This window comes from Megalopta genalis, chromosome 14, assembly GCF_051020955.1.
Source record: "Megalopta genalis isolate 19385.01 chromosome 14, iyMegGena1_principal, whole genome shotgun sequence".
Classification (NCBI taxonomy): domain Eukaryota; kingdom Metazoa; phylum Arthropoda; class Insecta; order Hymenoptera; family Halictidae; genus Megalopta; species Megalopta genalis.
Window position 1 is genome coordinate 3,882,941 of NC_135026.1, and position 19,990 is coordinate 3,902,930.

Sequence of the window (19,990 nt, forward strand, 5' to 3'; positions counted from 1 at the left end):
AAAGCAAGCGAAAGAGAGCGAGAGAGAGCGGGAGAGAGCGAGAGAGAGCAAGCAAAAGCAAGCGAGAGAGAGCGAGAGAGAGAGCGCGAGAGAGAAAGCCAGCGAGAGCGAGAGAGCGCAAGCGAAAGCAAGCGCGCGCGAGGGCGAGAGAGCGCGCGAGAGAAGGCAGGCGATAAAAAGGGAGAGAGAGGGTCAGACCGGGGGTTGGTGTGCCTAGGGTCGCGCGAGAAGAGCCCGAGGAGTGGGGGGAGATTCCCTAGTAGAAACCAGTCGAGTCCCGGCCTCAGGTCGCGACGGGTATTCAGTTCAGAGGCGAGAGCCGAGCCGTGCGGTTCTCCTGCATGCTTCTCTCGGGCTCCGGTATCACGCTCTCCGCCGAGGCAAACCGGTCGTCGTTACAGTGCGGTCGCGCCGAGTGCTCCGAAACCCGCCGCTACTCCTCCCCGCTCCGAAATCCCCGGAAACCTCGGCCGTCCGCGCGATCTCGATCGCGAGTGCGTGCCGCGATAACGGACCGGTGACAAGCGTCGCGATCCCCCGCCCCCCCCACCCCTCCCGAGAGTGCGGTAAACAAACCGAAGGGCCGGCGAGGCTGCCGAAGAGTGTATCGTCGTCCGCCGCCCGCGCGCGTCTTCGTCGGAGACCACGTTCGACCGACCGGTGGTTCCTACAAGTGAGTGACAGTGACGGTTATTGTGCAAACAAGTGATCCGCGAGGCCTGCACGCCGCCTCGCCCCGCTCCACGGCCGCCGCACCGCGCGGCTCATCACCGAGAGCGACCGAAGATCGGCGGAGAGACCTCGCGAGCCGGCGGCGACCACCGCCGTCCACTCCGGTGAGTTTTCCCATACGTTTATCGCGCGACGCTCGAGCGGCCGAGCACCCCGCATGCCCCCGCGACCCTCGTAGGTTTTCGGGCCGCCGCGCGGCCGAACGTTCGGCCGTCGGAGATCGGATATCTCCGGCGGCGCGGCAACGAGAGATTCTCCGCCCCGTGGAATCTCTTTGACGACAACGTCGATCGGCTGCCTCCGCTTACGTGCCCCGTGAACGACGTCCGGCCAGTTAGTCGGAACGCCGGGCGCACGATTCACTCCGGATAGAGGCAGATCCTTTCCGCGATCCGTTCCGTCGCCTTTCCTCTCTCGAGAAAGAGCGAGCGACGGCCACGGACAGATCGCTATCCGGGCGACGGCGATAGCCGAAGGGTCTCGCGCCAAAATCGTCGCGGATTGGACGGCCGGCGACGGTCGCTTATCCCGGCGGAATCGGTTCGAGGAACGGTTCAAAGAGCGCGGATTCTTTTCGCTTAGGCGACCTCCTCGACGTTCGCGCTTGTCTATCCGTGCATCGCGGAACGGTGGGATCACGACGATAAGCTGCCGGATAAGAGCGATCTTTTTCTTGGGCTCGGAGATCTGTTTTAACCGAAGTGATCCGTTTGTGGATTTTAGAGATCTTTTTTGGTCGAGCGCGGCGATCTCTGTTAATCTCGTTTGCTTGGGGATCCGAGCGATCTGCTTTGTTGATCTTTGGCGATCTACTACTTGCGGATCGTTGCGACCTGCTTGTTAATTTTCAAGATCTTCTTATGGATCCTAGCGATCTAGATGGTAGTTCTGACGATCGTTTGCATATCGATCCTAGAAATCTTCTTGTAGATCATGTTGATTTGTTTCTGGATCCTAGCGATCTATTAATCTCGGTGATCCGCTTGTGAATTCTAGCGATCTCTTTGTCGATCCTAGCGATCTATTAATCCCAGTGATCCGCTTGTGGATCGTAGCGATCTTTCTGTCGATCTTAGTGATCTATTAATCCTATTCGTTTATGGATCCTAGCGATCTACTTATTAATTCTGGCGATCATTTGCATATTGATCTCAGCGATCTGCTTGTGGATCCTTTTGATCCTTTTTGTCGACCACTGCGATCTACTTATGGATCCTAGTGATCTATTTTATCAACCTTGGTGATCGTCTTATGGATCCCAGTGATCTACTTACGGATCCTAGCGATCGTCTGCATATTGATCCCAGCGATCTGCTTATAGATCCCAGCGTTCGTTTGCATATTGATCCCAGCGATCTGCTTATGGATCCTAGTGATCTATTTTATTAACCATGGCGATCTGCTTATGGATCCTAGTGATCTATTTTATCAACCCTGACGATGTTCTTATGGATCCTAGCGATTTGACTATGGATCCTCCCGATCACCTGCGCATTGATCCCAGCGATCTACTTATTAACCCTAGAAATCGTCTGCGTCTTGATCCCAGCAATCTGCCTATAGATCCTCTCGATCTTCTGCATATGGAGTCCAACGATCTGCATATGGATCTCAGCGATCTGCCTATAGATCCTAGCGATCGTCTGCATATTGATCTCAGCGATCTGCATATGGATTCGAGCGATCCGATTACGAATTCCAGCGATCTGATCGCGGATCTTCGCGATTCGCTCGTAGAATTTCTGTCTGCTCGCTCGTACATCCTTCTTCTGATCTCGTTGCTCGCCGATGATCGTAGATCGACGATGTCGATCGACGGTCCCAAACGGCCAGTCTGTCACGGAAACGGAGCAGCTGCGGTTTCGTTTCGTTTCGTTTCGCAGCGCGTTCATCAAAGGAAGGAATCGATCGGAGTGAGAGAGTTACTTTCGGCTCTCCGGTTCTACCGCGACATTTTCATCGGGTATTGCACGATCAATATTTACTACCATCGGTATCCGTCCGGAGCCGCTTGTCCGCCAACCATTTTCGTGTTTTCCGGCCCGTAATGGCGGATTAATGAACAGCGGGAAATTAATCCGCCGCGGATCGCGTTACACGGGAGAAAAATAGTGATCGGTATGCCAGGCGGTTTCTTTTTTCCCTTCGTATCCGTTGAATTATACGCAGCTTCTGGAAGTGCGTAGTGGTAAGAATCGAACGGATAAGAGTATTCGAATTGAGTGGATAGTAATCGAGAGAGAGAGAGAGAGAGAGAGAGAGAGAGAGAGAGAGAGAATTGCGTGTATAGTATTCGAATTTAGTGGATAGTATTTGGATTGATATATATATATATATATATATATATATATATATATATATATATATATATAATATAATAATAAATGATATATATATAGTATTCGAATCGAGTGGATAATATTCGAATCAAGTGGCTGACATGAGAGAGAGAGAGAGAGAGAGAGAGAGAGAGAATTGAGGGACTAGTATACGAATTGAATGGATAATATTCGAATTGAGTGGATAGTATTCGAATCGAGTGGATAGTATTCGAATCGAATGGCTGACATTCGAATTGAGGGACTAGTGTACGAATTGAATAGATAATATTCGAATCGAGAGGATAGTATTCGAATCGAGTGGATAGTATTCGAATTGAGGAAATAGTGTACGAATTAAATGGATAATATTCGAATTGAATGGATAGTATTCGAATCGAGTGGCTGACATTCGAATTGAGGGACTAGTGTGCGAATTGAATGGATAATAATCAAATTGAGTGTATAGTACTCGAATCGAGTGGTTAACATTCGAATTGTGGGACTAGTGTACGAATTGAATGGATAGTATTCGAATCGAGTGGCTAGTGTTCTAATTGAATTGATAGTATTCGAATCGAGTGGCTAACATTCGAATTGAATAGCTAGTATCAGAATTAAGGGACTAGTATTCGAATTGAGTGGATAATATTCGAATTGACTAAATCATATTCGAATTGAATCGTATAATTGTATTGTAATTGAGTGACTAGTACTCGAATTGAGTAGCTGGTGTTTGATTTGAGGGACTAGTAATCGAATTGAGTGGATAATATTATAATTGACTGAATCATATATTCGAATTGACTGGATAATATTCGAACCGAATAGCTAATATGCGAATTGAACAAATTGTATTGTAATTGAGTATCTAGTATTCGTATTGAATAGCTGGTATTTGAATTGAGGGAATAGTATTCGAATTGAGTGGATAATATTCGAATTGACTGAATAATATTCGTATTGAGTGGGTAATATTCGAACTGTGTAGCTAATATGCGAATTGAATAAATTGTATCGTATAATTGTGTTGTAATTGAGTTGACTAGTACTCGTATAGAGTAACTGATATTTGAATTGAGGGACTAGTATTCGAATTGAGTGGATAATATTCGAACTGAGTGGCTAGTATTCGAATTGAGTAACTAGTATTTGAATTAAGTACCTAATATTTAAACTGGCTGGCTAATATTCGAATCGAGTAGACCTAGTATTCGAATTGAATACACTTAGTACTCGAACAGAGTGTCTACTATTCGAATCTAGTATCTAGTATTCGAATTATAGCAGCGATATTCGAATCGGGTACTTAGTATTCGAATCGAGTAGACATAGTATTCGAATTGAGTACACCTAGTATTCGATCAGAGTATCTACCATTCGAATCGAGTATCTAGTATTCGAATCTATCATCCAGTATTCGAATTCTAGTACCAATATTCGAATCGAGTACCCAGTTTTCGAACCATCGAATTGGGCTGACGTCGATTCAGTGCTCCAACTCCTCCTTAAAATTAATTTTGCGTCTCTGTCTCAATTTGCGGTATAAAGATCTAGAATGAAAGCAGGTCGAAGCTTAAGAAATCGAAGCATACACACTAATACACACACACGCGCGCAGATTTCGAAACGAAACGAATGAAATGAACAAGTAACAGTTACGCAATATAGCGGCGAGGAGCGGAAGTTGCGGACCGGATCGTTTTAAAATTCCCCGAAAAAATTCCCTATTCACGAGCGTGCATGCTTAATCTGCGTACGCCGCTTTCAACTGCGTGCGCAATCACTATCGTCTGGAATCCCTTCGGAGAGCACACCCAATATTCCTCGGGCTTTTGCAATTCGGATTTTCACAATCAAAGCCCAGCGGCCGCGCGGCGCCGAGCCGCGTCGCATCGCGTCGAGTCGCCTCGCGTCGCGTCGCTTTCCGTTGGTTCTGAGAAAAACTGGGCCCGCGTATGTTTATCTTGATACCGTAGAAAATACTCCGGGAACTGCGGAGCGAACCGTCGAACAATCTCGCAGTTCCAGATTCGCGGGCGAAATTTCAGGACCCGGCCACCGGTTCCACGAGAACTTTCCCGGAAACGCGATCGTTTTGATCCGTCCTCCCCGATTCTCTCTCTTTAATTCTCTCTCTCCGATTCTCTAGCTCCCTCTAATTCTCCCTTTTTCTCTCTCTATCTAATCTTTTACAGCGTTTTAGTGCTTTCTCGACGATTCGACCTGTCAGGGTTTTTTATTTATTTCAATTTTTCTCGCGATTCAAGATGATTTTCTTGATCGTCCTTGCTCACATCTCTGCCTTTTCAGTTTTTCTACAAGATTAAAAAGGTGTCATGCGAGGAGAGTGTTGTTTAAACTTTTTATTTAAACATTTATCACTATTTTTCGTTATTTTAGCGATTATTTTCGTTCAAAGATGTTTTCCTTGGATTTCTATCATAGAATTCGATAGAAAATATTAAGCTGGTGATTTTGGCGTATGAATAATCGAAAAAGAGTGGTTTTTGAGCATTTTACAGCGTTTTAAGTGATCTCCATTGGATTTCGATGTTTTGACCCTTCTAGATCTTTTATATATTTCGATTTTTCTTGCGATTCGAGACGTTTCACTTGATCGACTTTGCATATATCTACGCGTTTTCACATTTCTTACCAGATTAAAAAGTTCCCACGCCAAATAAGTGTTGTTTATAATTTTTATCGCCACATTTATCACTTTCTTTCGCTATTTTAGCGATTATTTCCGTTGAAAGATACTTTCCTTGAATTTACATCATAGAATTCGATAGAAAATATAAAGCCGGTGATTTTGGCGTTTGAATCGTCAAAAAAGAGTGAGTTTTGAGCGTTTTACAGCGTTTTAAGCGATTTCCACCGGATTTTGACGTTTCAACCCTTCTCGGTCTTTTACTTATTTCAATTTTTCTTGCGATTCAAGATGATTTTCTTGGTCATCTTTGCACATATCTCTGTGTTTTCACTTTTTCTACAAGATTAAAAAGGTCCCACGCGAAAGAAGTATTGTTTAAACTTTTTGTTGCAACATTTATCACTTTCTTTCGCTATTTTAGCGATTATTTCCGTTGGAAGATAGTTTCCTTGGATTTCCATAATAGAATTCGATGGAAAATATTAAGCTGGTGATTTTGCCGTTCGAATCGTTCAAAAAGAGTGATTTTTTAGCGTTTTACATCGTTTTAAGTGACTTCCACCGGATTTTGACGTTTCAACCCTTCTCGGTCTTTTACTTATTTCAATTTTTCTTGCGATTCAAAATGTTTCACTTGATCGCCTTTGCACATATCTCTGCGTTTTCACTTTTTTTTTACAAGACTAAGGTGGTCCCACGCAAAATAAGTGTTGTTTAAATTTTTTGTAGCAACATTTGTCACTTTCCATCGCTATTTTAGCGATTATTTTCGTTCGAAGATGTTTATCTTCGATTTTTATCGTAGAATTCGATAGAAAATATTAAGCTGGTCATTTTGGCGTTCGAATCATCCAAAAAGAGCGATTTTTAATCGTTTTACAGCATTTTAAGCCACCGGATTTATTTTTAGATTCGTCAGCGCATATTTGTTCATTCCGAGCACACTATCTTATGTTTCTTCGGGACAACGGCGCCGTTCCACCCGCAAATTCCTTCGCAAAACAACCGAAAGATCGGCTCGGCTAATGCCCCGGATGCATAATGCATCGTTATCATTTGAATACGTAACGCCGAAAAGCATATGCAGTCGCATGAATATTCGAGCATCGAGATGTTATTATAACGCAGCCCCGAACATTCGGTCGGACGAAAGTTGCATCGATGGTTACGGATCCTGTGGCTCGGTCGTAGGGAAGCCTTAATTGTGCCTGCCCCCCTCCCCTACCCTCTCCTCCTGCTACACCACCTCGCGCCCCGATGCCCGCCCTCCTATTAAGAATCGCTGCAGGACGCTGCGCATCCTGCGTAACTTGGCCACGTATGTGCGGTCCGGTTAACATGGACGACGAGTGACCCAATTTCTACGTGACCGGTCAAACGGTTCTTATGAACCGTCCGAGGTATAATGGCCGCGTCCAGCGTGCAAGATCGAGGATTTAAGAGCATTGTCGTGTCGCACGACCGAGGAACAGAGGAGGAAATAAGAAAAGTTTGAATGAAACTCTTTGCACGGTATTCCTCGCGGAAAGAGTGGCGGTGGGGGCGAGTCTTCTGGGCGCCCCCTCACCCCCTCTCACGATTTTTCTTTTGCTTTCTTTGTCTCTTCCTCTCTCTGTTTCTTTGGCGCGGGGAACGGTGGATTTGGTAGATAACGCGTGATAAATTTTTACGAATGGAAAGGAAAAAGAAAAAGAAAAATAGAAAATGAAAATAGAAATTGAAAAAGAAAAAAAGAAAGATAGAAAAAGATAGATAAATTAGAGACTAAATATGTAAAAATAAAAATAAAAGTAGATGAATTAGAAAGTGAAAATGAAACAAGAAAAATAAATAAATTGGAAAATGAAAATAGAAAAAAAGAGGTAGATAAATTGGAAAATAAAAATAGAAAAAGAAGAATAGGTAAATTAGAAAAGAAAAATAAGAAAAGAAAAATAAATACGTTAGAGAAAATAAAATTAAAAGAAGAAAAATAGATAAATTGGAAAATAAAGATAGAAAAAGAAAAGTAGATAAATTGGAAAATGAAAATAGAAAAAAAGAGGTAGATAAATTGGAAAATAAAAATAGAAAAAGAAAAATAGGTAAATTAGAAAAGAAAAATAAGAAAAGAAAAATAAATAAGTTAGAGAAAATAAAATTAAAAGAAGAAAAATAGATAAATTGGAAAATAAAGATAGAAAAAGAAAAGTAGATAAATTGGAAAATGAAGATAGAAAAAGAAAAGTAGATAAATTGGAAAATAAAGATAGAAAAAGGAAAATAGGTAAATTAGAAAATAAAAGTAAGAAAAGAAAAATAAATAAGTTAGAGAATAAAAGTAAAAGAAGAAAAATAGATAAATTGGAAAATAAAGATAGAAAAAGAAAAGTAGATAAATTGGAAAATAAAGATAGAAAAAGAAAAGTAGATAAATTGGAAAATAAAGATAGAAAAAGGAAAGTATATAAATTAGAAAAAAAAATAGATAAATTAGAAAATAAAAGCAGGAAAAGAAAGATAGATAAGCTAGAAAATAAAAATAAAAGAAAAAAAATAGAAAAAGAAATATATTAAAAGAAAAATAAATAAATTGGAAAATAAAGATAGAAAAAGAAAGGTAGATAAATTATAAAAGAAAAATAGGAAAAGAAAAACAGATAAATTAGATAATAAAAGTAGGAAAAGAAAGATATATAAGTTAAAATATAAAAATAAAAGAAGTAAAATAGAGAAAGAAAAATAGATGAATCGAAAGATAAAGATAGAAAAAGAAAAGCAGATAAATTAGAAAATGAAAGTAGAAGAAGAAAAATAGACTTACTCGTTGAACATAAAGTTAATTATGCTTGAAAATGAACAAAGGGCACAGTAATTGGTCACCCGCGAATCCTGTCCGTTTCTGTAGCTCCGTCTCGTCCGAGTCTCGCGACACAAGGAACGTCTGTGAATCTCGTGAAAAACCGTCTTTCGTTGCGCATCTTTCGCCGCCGAAGGAGGAGCGGCATGACCGCGATAAAAAATACAGCGCGGAAATGACGAGAAATAAAAGACCGAGCAAGGTTCGTTTTTATACCGTAATCTTGATGCCGCGTGATACACGGTCGCCGTTGTTTCGAATACCGAGGGACGCGTATTGCTTTACGAGGGAAACGACACTTTTATTCCCGCGACGCCGCCGAACCGAAATCATCGATTCTCGGAGCTTCGCGGAAGAAAGCTGCGATTCGACGGACGATGAAAAATTACTCTTCGCGATCTTCGCGTTAATTCAAGTTAATTCGCATCAATTCCCTTTGCTTGTGCATCTTTTTTACGGATTTATTAAATTAGGAAAATTCCGAGGCAAACCGGCTTCGGGCCGGACACGGGCCGCTCAGGCCCGCCTCGCCCAGCTCCGGCGAGGCTAATAATTAACGAGCCACGCCAACGCGCCGACTATTAACGTATCAACGACTCGGCCGAAACAATTAATCGTCGCGATTGTGTCCACGGACGAATTAATTATAGGATCGCGTGGCGGGGCGTAAATTGGGTCGGGCCGGGCCGAGTCGGGCCGGGACTTGATCTCGCGTTTTCGTCGGAAAATTCGGCCGCGAGCCGAACACAGGGGCTGCGTTACAAATGGCCGGGTCGCGCGAGGAGATGCAACCGCCCCCACCGCCCTCACCGACGCTCGAAAGTCCGTCATAAATCAGAGGGAACGGGTTGCCGCCCCCGCGACGGCCGTCGTCCGCGAAACGCGTCCCTCGACGAGACACACTGCGCTACGAAAATCACCAAAGACCGGCCGAAAACACGAAAATTAATTTTCCTTTGGAATCTCCTTTTTTCGAGTGACACACCGTTGTTTCATTTGGACAGTGTACAATACACGGTGGATGATATTTTATAGAGTGGACGATATTGTTTTCGAATTTATAGCGGACGATATTGTTGGAATTTATAGTGGACGATATTGTTGGAATTTGTAATAGACGATTTTGTTTGAATTTGTAGTGGACGATATTGTTTGAATTTGTAGTAGACAATATTGTTTGAATTTGTAGTAGGCAATATTGTTTGAATTTGTAGTGGGCAATATTGTTTGAATTTGTAGTAGGCAATATTGTTTGAATTTGTGGTAGACAATATTGTACAGTATAGATTAGACATTACTCAATATAGAGTATACAATATTGTGCAATATGAGTAGACAATATTGTATAATATAGAGTAGACAATATTACACAATATACATAGAGTATACAATATTGTACAATATAAATTAGACAATATTACACACTATAGTATAATATCGAATAAACAATATTGTACAATATAGAGTAGACAATATTATACAATACAGAATAGATAATATCGCGCAATATAAAGTAGACAATATTGCACAGTATAGAATAGTCAATATTACTCGATATAGAATAGACAATATTATACAATATAGAACACATAATATTGCACAATATAGAGTATAGACAATATTACTCAATATAGGGTAGACAATATTATACAATACAGAATAAATAATATTGTACAATACAGAATGGATAATATTGTACAATTTAGAGTAGACAATATTGTACAATTTAGAATAGTCACTGTTGCTCACACATAATATTGCACAATATAGAGTAGACAATATTACACTCAATATAGAATAGACAATATTATACAATACAGAATAGATAATATTGTACAATTTAGTGTAGACAATATTGTACAATTTAGAATGGTCAATGTTGCTCACTACAGAATAGAAAATATTACACAATATAGAGTAGATAATATCGTGCAATATAAGTAGACAATATTGTACAGTATAGAGTAGACATATTATTATTCAATATAGAGTAGATAATATCGTGCAATATGAGTAGACAATATTGTATAGTATAGAGTAGGCAATATTATACAATATAGATTACACAATATGGCACAATATAAAAAAGACAATATTACTCATCATGGAATAGATAATATTATACAATATAGAATACATAATATTGCACAATTTAGAGTAGACAATATTGCAGAATATAGTATAGACAATGTTGATCAATACAGAATAGACAATATTACACGATATAGAGTAGAAAATATTTCTCAATATATAGTTTACAATATTGTGCAATATCAATAGACAATATTGTATAATTTAAAGTAGACAATATTATACAATATAGAGAGTACATAATATTGTACAATATAGAGTAGAATTTACTCAATATAGAATAGAGAATATTATATACGATATAGAATACATAATATTGCACAATATAGAGTAGATAATATTGCACAATATAGAGTAGATAATGTTGCACAATACAGAACAGACAATATTGCACAATATAGAGTAGACAATATTGATCAAAATAGAGTCCATTAAATATTATTCAGACATTGTTGTAAAATATTCAATGTACAACGTATAATAATTTAATCACGTATACATAACAAGAACTCAAATTCCACTGTTCATTCTCACAATTCATCACCGATTAAATACATCTCAATTAATCATAACGTACTGCCGATTTCCCCCACAATTGTTCCATCAACAGAAAACTGTTCATCGACGGCGAAATTTCAAAAAAATTCAATTTCGACCACGCGGAACGTTGCTCGGTGCTCAACGCGCTTGTTCCGTCGCTTCGGATCCCGAATACGTGACGTAGGGTACGAGAATCGGGAAAGTTAGCGGAACATTTGCGTCCTACATCACGTTACGTCGCGCTTAAGCTGCGAAAAGGGGCTCGCGACGAAAAAGAACGGGTCCTCCCGCGACAGCAGCCCTCCCTTTGTGCACCGTGTTCCGATACAGCGCGAGACACACAGCCCGCGTTAGAGCAAGCATACTCAACGGGAGCATGGTCGCCGTTACTCGCATGACACCGGCAACAACGACACACCGGCGACGACGGTGCACGGCAGTTCCGAAAGTTTTCCGGCGCGCCGAATTTCCATAAGTTGAGGGATGGCTTCTTCTTCTTCTTCTTCTTCTTCTTCTTCTTCTTCTTCTACTACTTCTTCTTCTTCGTCTTCTTCCGCTTCGTCGTAAAGTGAGAAAAGATTGTCGCGAGCCGACCGGTCGGGATCCCGAAGATGGCGAGCGGGATACTCGCGGCAGGCAATGTATTACCCGCTCGGCTCACGGCGGAGCGCGCGATCTTTACCGGCTATCTGCTTTAAGTTTCTCGGGCAAGTGTTGCCAGGGTGTGGAGGTGGTTTCATGGTGCAGAAAAATGCACAGAAGGCGGCGGAATCGTGTAGAAGGTGTTGCGATCGTACAGAGATCGATGCCACGTTAGGATTGTATTGAATGTACGGAATTTTGAATTATGTGGAATTTATTGAGAGTGTTTTATCGTCGGGGGATGACTGGTGATATGGGGATGAGACGAGGACCGCATATTTTATTGTACAAGTTTGAAACATATGTATTTATGTGGTATTTTTAATATTATTATATTGCTTGTTTACAGTTAGTATAATCTATAGAATGTATAGTGTAGGAAATACGATATGGAATAGACAATATTGTACGATACAGAATAGACATTGTGAATACAATATGATATAGAGAATATTGTACAGTATATGGTAGACAATATTGAATTATATTATAGTAGGTAGTACAGTGTAAAATATATAATATCGTACAATATATAATAGAGTATATTGTAGAATATAGAATAGAGAGTATTGTAAAATATAGTAGACTATATTGTACAATATACAGTAGACAGAGTTGCATAATACAGACATACGCACAGTATAGAGTAGACAATATTGCACAATATAGAATAGATAATATCCTGCAATATAAAATAGACAATATTGCACAGTACAGAATAGTCAATATTACTCAATATGGAATAGACAATATTATATATACAATATAGAATACATAATATTGCACAATATAGAGTAGACAATATTCTGCAATATGAGCAGACAATATTGTACAATATAGTGTAGACAATATTGTACAATATAAATTAGACAGTATTGCACAATATAGAATAAATAATATTGTATAATATCGAGTAAACAGTATTGTAACAGTATTAAACACAATATAGAATAGACAATGTTGCTCAATACAGAATAGACAATATTGTCCAATATGAGCAGACAATATTGTACAATAAAGAGTTGGCAATATCACTAAATATAGAGTAGACAATATTGTACAATATAAATTAGACAGTATTGCACAATATAGAATAGATAATATTGTGCAATATGAGCAGACAATATTGTACAATATCGAGTAGCCAATATTACTCAGTATAGAGTAGACAATATATTACAATATAAATTAGACAGCATTGCACAATATAGAATAGATAATATTGTATAATATCGAGTGAACAGTATTGTACAATATATAGAGTAGACAATATTACACAAAACAGAATAGAGAATATCGAGCAATATACAGTGGACAATATTGCACAGTATAAAATAGTTAATATGACTCAATATAAAATAGACAATATTATACAACATAGAATACATAATATTCTACAATATAGAGTAGACAATATTACTTAATAAAGAATAGACAATATTGTACAATATAGAATACATAATAATGCACAATTTAGAGTAGACAATATTGATGTAGAACAGACAATGTGTTGCTCAATACAGAATAGACAATATTACACAATATAGAGTGGATAATATCGTGCAATATGAGTAGTCAATATTCTACAATGTAGAATGGACAATATTTCTTAATGTAGAGCAGATAATATTTCTCAGTATGGAGTAGACAATATTATACAGTACAGAATACATAATATTGTACAATATAGAGTAGACAATAATTACTTGATATAGAATAGACAATATTATACGATATAGAATGGACAATACTTTATAATATCGTGTATAGAATATTGCACAATATGGAAGTGACAATATTGCATAATGTAGAATAGAAGGTATTAAACAATATAAAATACACATTATAGAATAGATAATATTGTACAATGTAGAGCAGACAATATTGTATAATAGACAATATTAATAGATATAGACAATAGACAATATTACGCAATATACTATAGATAATATTGTACAATATAAACAGTATTACACAATGTAGAATAGACAGTGTTGCACAGTATGGAATGGACAATATTATGTAATAAAAAATGAGTAATATTATATAACGTAAACAATATTGCACAATATGAAACAAACAATATTGCTCAATACGTAACAAACAATGTTGTACAATACACATCGAGCAATATGGCCCAATATCAATAAACAATATCGTACAGCATACAATAAACAATATTACACATTATACCACTAGCCAATATCATACCCTATACACTGTTCAATATCGTAGAACACAGAATCGACGAATAACGTACGATATACGGTACGATAGGTAAACAATAGGCAAGAAGTACAATACAATGAAAACGTGAAGATCGTCGATCGTCGAGCGTAACGAGACGGGCAGTTAACGGTATCAGGTACTTAACGAGACCGCGCTCGTACTTAACGATAGAATAGGCGAGCAAAGTTTACTTCGGATTAGGATAATTGGAGGGGGGGAGTGCGAGTGTCGCGCGACGAGCTGTCGATTGCAGGCTGGCGGACCGGAGATTTCGCTTGTTGGAATTAGCGTGCTCCAACGGCTGATTATATTAGCGCACGTGTTAATCAGTCCGCCGCGGCGCGGCTCGGCGCGTTGCTTTGCATTCTGACCGCGCAAAATCAACGTCTCCCGGCGAGGTGCCGTCGCGTACGAAACGAAGAGGACGAAGAGTATCTGTTGAACGAACGCAATTGAATTGTGCTAATACTCGAACCGACAGCCGTACTTGGCACGCACCGCGCGATGCCGGCTATGGTAATGCGGCGAACGCCGTAAACGGCCTGCGAACGGAAACACGGATAAAACGCCTGATTTGCTCGCGGCCGGGAACGAAGGACACGGAAATCGAAGATGGAAAGGGGGAAATCGGTTATCGATTGCTATTTTTATTCAATCGCGGACACTACTTACACACACACATACGCAAATACATACACTTTACTTCTGTTTTAAGCCGATTAAAATTATCTAGTTCTCTCGTAGCGAGTTTTCAACGGATATGGCTTGCTGAAATTCTGTAAAAAATCTGACCTACGCCGGATAGCAGGCCGCACGCCGGAGAATTTTTTCAGATTTTTCGGTTGCAAGCTGCGGTTAGGAAAAATGAAAAAGCGCGAGAGGAGTCGGAAAATTGCAGAATTCTCGGGAGCAGAAATTGTTGCTATCGCCATTTTGATTCTGTGGAAGGTTCGAAAAAGATGGTTTAATTCTTTCCAGCGAAAGCGGTGTTGCCAATTTTCGTCAGATTTCTGTCAGATTTTTTCTGGCGGTGGAACAATATTTCCTTCCGCGAGAAATTAAATTATATTTGATTTCGTTCACTTAATTCGTATATTGCATGATGTTACAACGTTTCTCCGTTTTAATAAGCAACATTTCTTTTTTTAACGGAAGGAAGTGAAATAATCTTTTTTAATGTTCCAAAAATATTTTCAGGCAGAATATTTTATAAAAAAAAGCCCTGCGTCAACGTATCGAGTGTTGTGATTACAAGCTGTCAACTACGCCGTGTGTCTGTATTTTAGTACGTCTGTCTGTGTGTATGTGTGTATGTCAGTATGTATATTTGACTGTATGTGTGTGCGCGAACGAGAAAGGGAAGCGGCCCGGCGGCATAGAATTAACATATGTCGGGCTCGCGGCGGGGCACCCCGTCTCCGAATTCGATTCTGAATGGGTTTCACCTCGGATCATCTGTAGCCAGATGAAATATCATTCTCCCAGACAATTCGGCTCACAATGATACTCTTTTTACGGCACTCGATGTTAAGCTCCATTAATTATGCGGGCATGCCGGCGGCTTTGTGCCGAACCGGACGCAATATTTCACGATACTCGCAGCCGGTCCCATAAGAGATTACGGGATTTTTTCGGGGAATTATCGATGTCACTCGATTCGAAACATCGATATGCGAGTACGGAAAAGCGAAATCGTTTTCGCGACGGTGACTTTCGAAACATTTGCTTCGAATCGCGAGTGAAATTTTCGGGACATCCGGTATATACTTGACTAAAAAAGTAATTTCTTTTTCAAAATGTTTGCCTCGAATCGTAAGTGAAATTATCGGGACACCGGCTCTATGTTTAAACAAAGAAGTTTGTTCTTTTTAAAAATTTTTGCCTTGCATCGAAATTACCGGGACACCGAGTTTATGCTTAAATAAATAAGTTAATTCCTTTCAATAATGTTTGCTTCGAATCGCAGGTGAAATATCTAGACACCCCGTATATGCTTAAATAAAGAAGTCCATCCCTTTGCAAAACGTTTGCTTCGAATCGCAAGTGAAATATCTAGACACCCAGTATACGCTTGAATAAAGAAGTCCATCCCTTTAAAAAATATTTGCTTCGAATTGCAATGGAAATTATCGAGGCACCCGATACGCGCTTAAATAAAAAAGGCCGTCCAAAGAAATATTTACCACGCAAAGATATTTACGACAACGGGATTCGCGAAAGGAGAGAAAAAAAGTGCGAACATTTCGACTGATTTTCGCCAAATAGTTTTATCGTTAAATAATGCGATAGCGATTTTGTACAATGTATACCCCGTCGAGTTGGGAAACGTGTCGAGCACCGGTATCGATTAACCCGCGCGATTCCTCGTCGGATATTCAATTGCTCGGCGATGTAATAAAGGCTTTGTTCTATTTGCACTGTCCTGCGTGTGCCGCATAAACTAGAATGACGCAATAAATATTTATAGCCGTATAGCGAATTTCAGTTTAATAATCGGATCGGTTCACGCGACTGCCTTTTTCTTTTTTCTTTTTTCTTGTTTTTTTCATCCGAGCGGTACTTATGCATATACAGGCGTTAATAAACGGCGATAGCCGGGCTCGTGTCACCGGGCTCGTCAGATTCTGTTCTTCGTCGCTGCTTGCATAATGCCCATTAATAAACTATATATGTACGACGGGCGAACGGGATTAATAGGGACGGCATTGATCGTATAATCTGTAATCGACTTTACGGTGATTTGGTGCTTGCCTGTCAAAGTCATTCGATGGAACAATATACCGCATATTATCGTTCGATTGGTTGCAACTTCGATCGTATCTGTTCTCTGTTTATGATTAACCTGCTCGAAGTATCGTGCACCGTGTTTCCCCGATGATTATGTAATGCTAGGCTTCGTGGCGTAGTTCGTTTACTTTTCAACGATACGCCCGAAGAAAGCGTATTTTTAATAGAAATTAGCGTCTATTTTTGATGGAAATTATTGGTAGAAATGTTATTAAATGGAAATTGTTGAAGCCAAATTATTAGCCGAGATTAATAGTAGAAATTATCTGTAGAAATTAGTGAAAAAGTAAATGATTAGAAATTGTTAATAAAAATTAACGGTGGCCATTTTTAATAGAAATATTATTGAAAAGAAATTGTTAAGGCGAAATTAATTATCAAGGTCATTAGTAGAAATTATTTGTAGAAATTTGTAAAAAAGTAAATTATTAGAAATTGTTAATAAAAATTAACGGTGGCCATTATTAATAAAAACAGTATTGAAAAGAAATTGTTAAGACGAAATTAAATATTAACAGAGGTTATTAGTAGAGATTATTTGTAGAAATTAGTAAAAGTAAGTGATTAGAAATTGTCTATAAAAATTAATATTGGCCATTATTAATAGAAATATTATCGAAAAGGTATTGTTAAAACGAAATTATCAGCAGAGATTATTATCAATAATTATAATATAATTATCAATCAGTATAACGTCTTATCTCCGTCAATTATCGATTGCTCAACGGAACCGCTAAGTGGTCGCTTGAACCGGTCGAAAAACCTGAAGATAACCGTGGTTTTGAATGTCGGGACACTTCGAGCGGATATCCATAAAGACGCGACGCCCGCGCCGCCTTATCGCGACTCCCCGCTGCGCGCGTTAATTGCCGTTAAATTCCATCCGGGGCCGGACTCGGGGCACCGGTGTAATGACAGCCGGGAAGAATGCTAATGGAGGGAAAACGAAGTTGCCGCGCCGAGCCGGGAGCGGATCTGTAATTTCATCATGGAAACGTCAGAGACAGGTAGAGAGGGGAGGGGACAGGGGCTGGTAACAAAGAAGCGGAGCCATGGGGCCCAAAGGGCGCACTTACAAATTACGAGGCAGGGTCGCGAGGCCCGCGGTGCACGCAACCCGGCAATTTTAGAACAGCGACGAGATTAAGCTGCTTCCCTCCATCGAGAGAACCATGATTTAGTCGCGACAGAGGTACGCATTATCCGCGCGAATGATGGGGCGGGGAGGGAGTCGCAACGTCGAGGAGCGTCGACTTTGACTTGCTAATTCCGGAACAGGTCCCATGGGTCGGGCCGTGTTTTCGGTTTCTGCGATCAATTATGACAGTCCGTTCTCTTCTCTCCTTCCTCGCTTTTCCGGGACGCGCCCGGGTGTTCCGTGACACCCGAACGTTCATCCGAGAACGCGAGGAGATTCCTGAGGCGATCTCGAGCAACTTTCTCCTTTGCGAAAATTTTCTACGAGGCTTCGTTCGTGAGTTATCGATGAAAAACGAGCACCAATTAGAGAGAACGTAAAGTGGGCGATCAGCGGCGCCGCGGTCGCTAGGGCGGGGCGTCACGCGCGCACCGATTGGTCCTCCCGCTGGCGCCACGCCCTCGCGCGTCACCGCGCCGTTAATCGCTCGCGATTCGATCAGTGTTTTTCGTTAATAACTCGTTAACGAAGCCTCGGAGAAAAATTTCGCGAAGGACAAAGTTGCTCGAAATCGCCCAAGGAATCGCCTCCATCTATTCGCGACATCAGTTGTGAAACACCCAGCAGTTTACGCGGCCCGAAAGTTCGACTTCTAGCGACACCGGCGAGAAAACGTTTATCTCTAGAAAATTTCGCAATAAACGTTCGCCGAGGTTACATCAATTTCGCATTGGTTCCCGTCGAGGGCGTTTCGAAACGAACGGGGGTGGAGAATTGTCCTGTCCCTCGGCCGGCGGTGGAAATATCGTCGATTTTCTATTTGTCCCGAAAGGAGGCGAACAATAAAAACTAACGACACATCAGACACAGAGCGGCGGCACGCTAACAACGCGTCGGGAGTGGCGTCGTTTCCTGTTAAGGGGCGCAATCACAACGTTCATCAAAGGTAACGAGCCAATACCGCGGCGCTGTCCTCCTTTTTTTTCGGGGCCGTTTCGTCCACTTGTCCGACCGAAAAATGGGGGTGTTACATGGAACGGGTCCCGGGGATCGATAGCACCCTCGCGTCGCGATATACCAATATTCAATTAATCATTTTAGTCCGTACCGTGAGGTTTCGCCGCCGCGCGACAAAAGCGCGAATCGATGGACACCAACGAAGCGTGACGGAACCGGCCAGACAATACGTTTCCCACCGATGAAATTTCTCCGAACCAAAGCTATCAGCCACCCTTTTTTTCTCTCTCTCTCTCCCGTCACCGATGTCGCGCAATTTCAATTTCGAATTAGCGAGTTAAAGGGCGGATGTCCCGACGGTTTTCGGAGCGTCGCGTCGCGATTAATTATCGCACCTCGAATTTTGAGACTCGAACGTTTTTCCTTCCGTTCGAAACCCTTGCCGAGATATATTCTCGACCGGATATATTTTTTCCCGCAAAATAATTCAAGTCCTCGAAAAAAACGGTTCCTCGGACGATTCGAAGCAACTTTTTCCTTCGCGAAAATGTCCTACGAGACTCCGTTAACAAGTTATTAAGGAAGACGCGCTGACCAATGGGAGCGCAGCGCGGCCAGCCGCGTGGGCGGTGCGTCGGTTTTTCGTCGATAACTCGCTAACGGAATCTCGCAGAAGATTTCTGCAAAGGAAAAAGTTGCTCAAAATCGTCCGAGGAACAGTTTGAGCCACCCTGCGTTTCGAAACACCGTCCCGCATGATCGGATCTTCCAGGATCGTATGCTAACTCGATCGAGAGCCCTCGATTTCGACAACACTCGCGGGGGGTGAGGAATTCGCGGCGCGATTCGACGGTGATTCCGAATGAAAAATTTCGATTTCCCCGGAGAAGCCGCGGCAAGTTAACCCGGCGGCCGGGGTGCAGCGGGGCGGGGTCGCGCCGCGTCTTCGACCCGCGTCATCGCGCGACCGTATTTACAGATTTCTGCCCCGCCGGAAAATCTGGAACGTATCCGTGATGCTTCGGTCGCTATTCCATTTTCGCGAAACGAGAGCAAGCTGG

At 41.1% G+C, this 19,990-nt stretch overlaps 1 protein-coding gene across 1 annotated transcript in view; it reads left to right on the forward strand.

Moving 5' to 3' along the window:
• Positions 1-258: 258 nt before the first annotated feature.
• The window catches only part of olf413 (DBH like monooxygenase olf413), a 301,895-nt gene continuing 282,163 nt past the window's right edge, over positions 259-19,990 (forward strand). The window contains exon 1 of the mRNA XM_076526364.1: positions 259-836. The gene's annotated coding sequence lies outside the window, so the exon portion shown is untranslated. The remainder of the gene's footprint in view (positions 837-19,990) is intronic.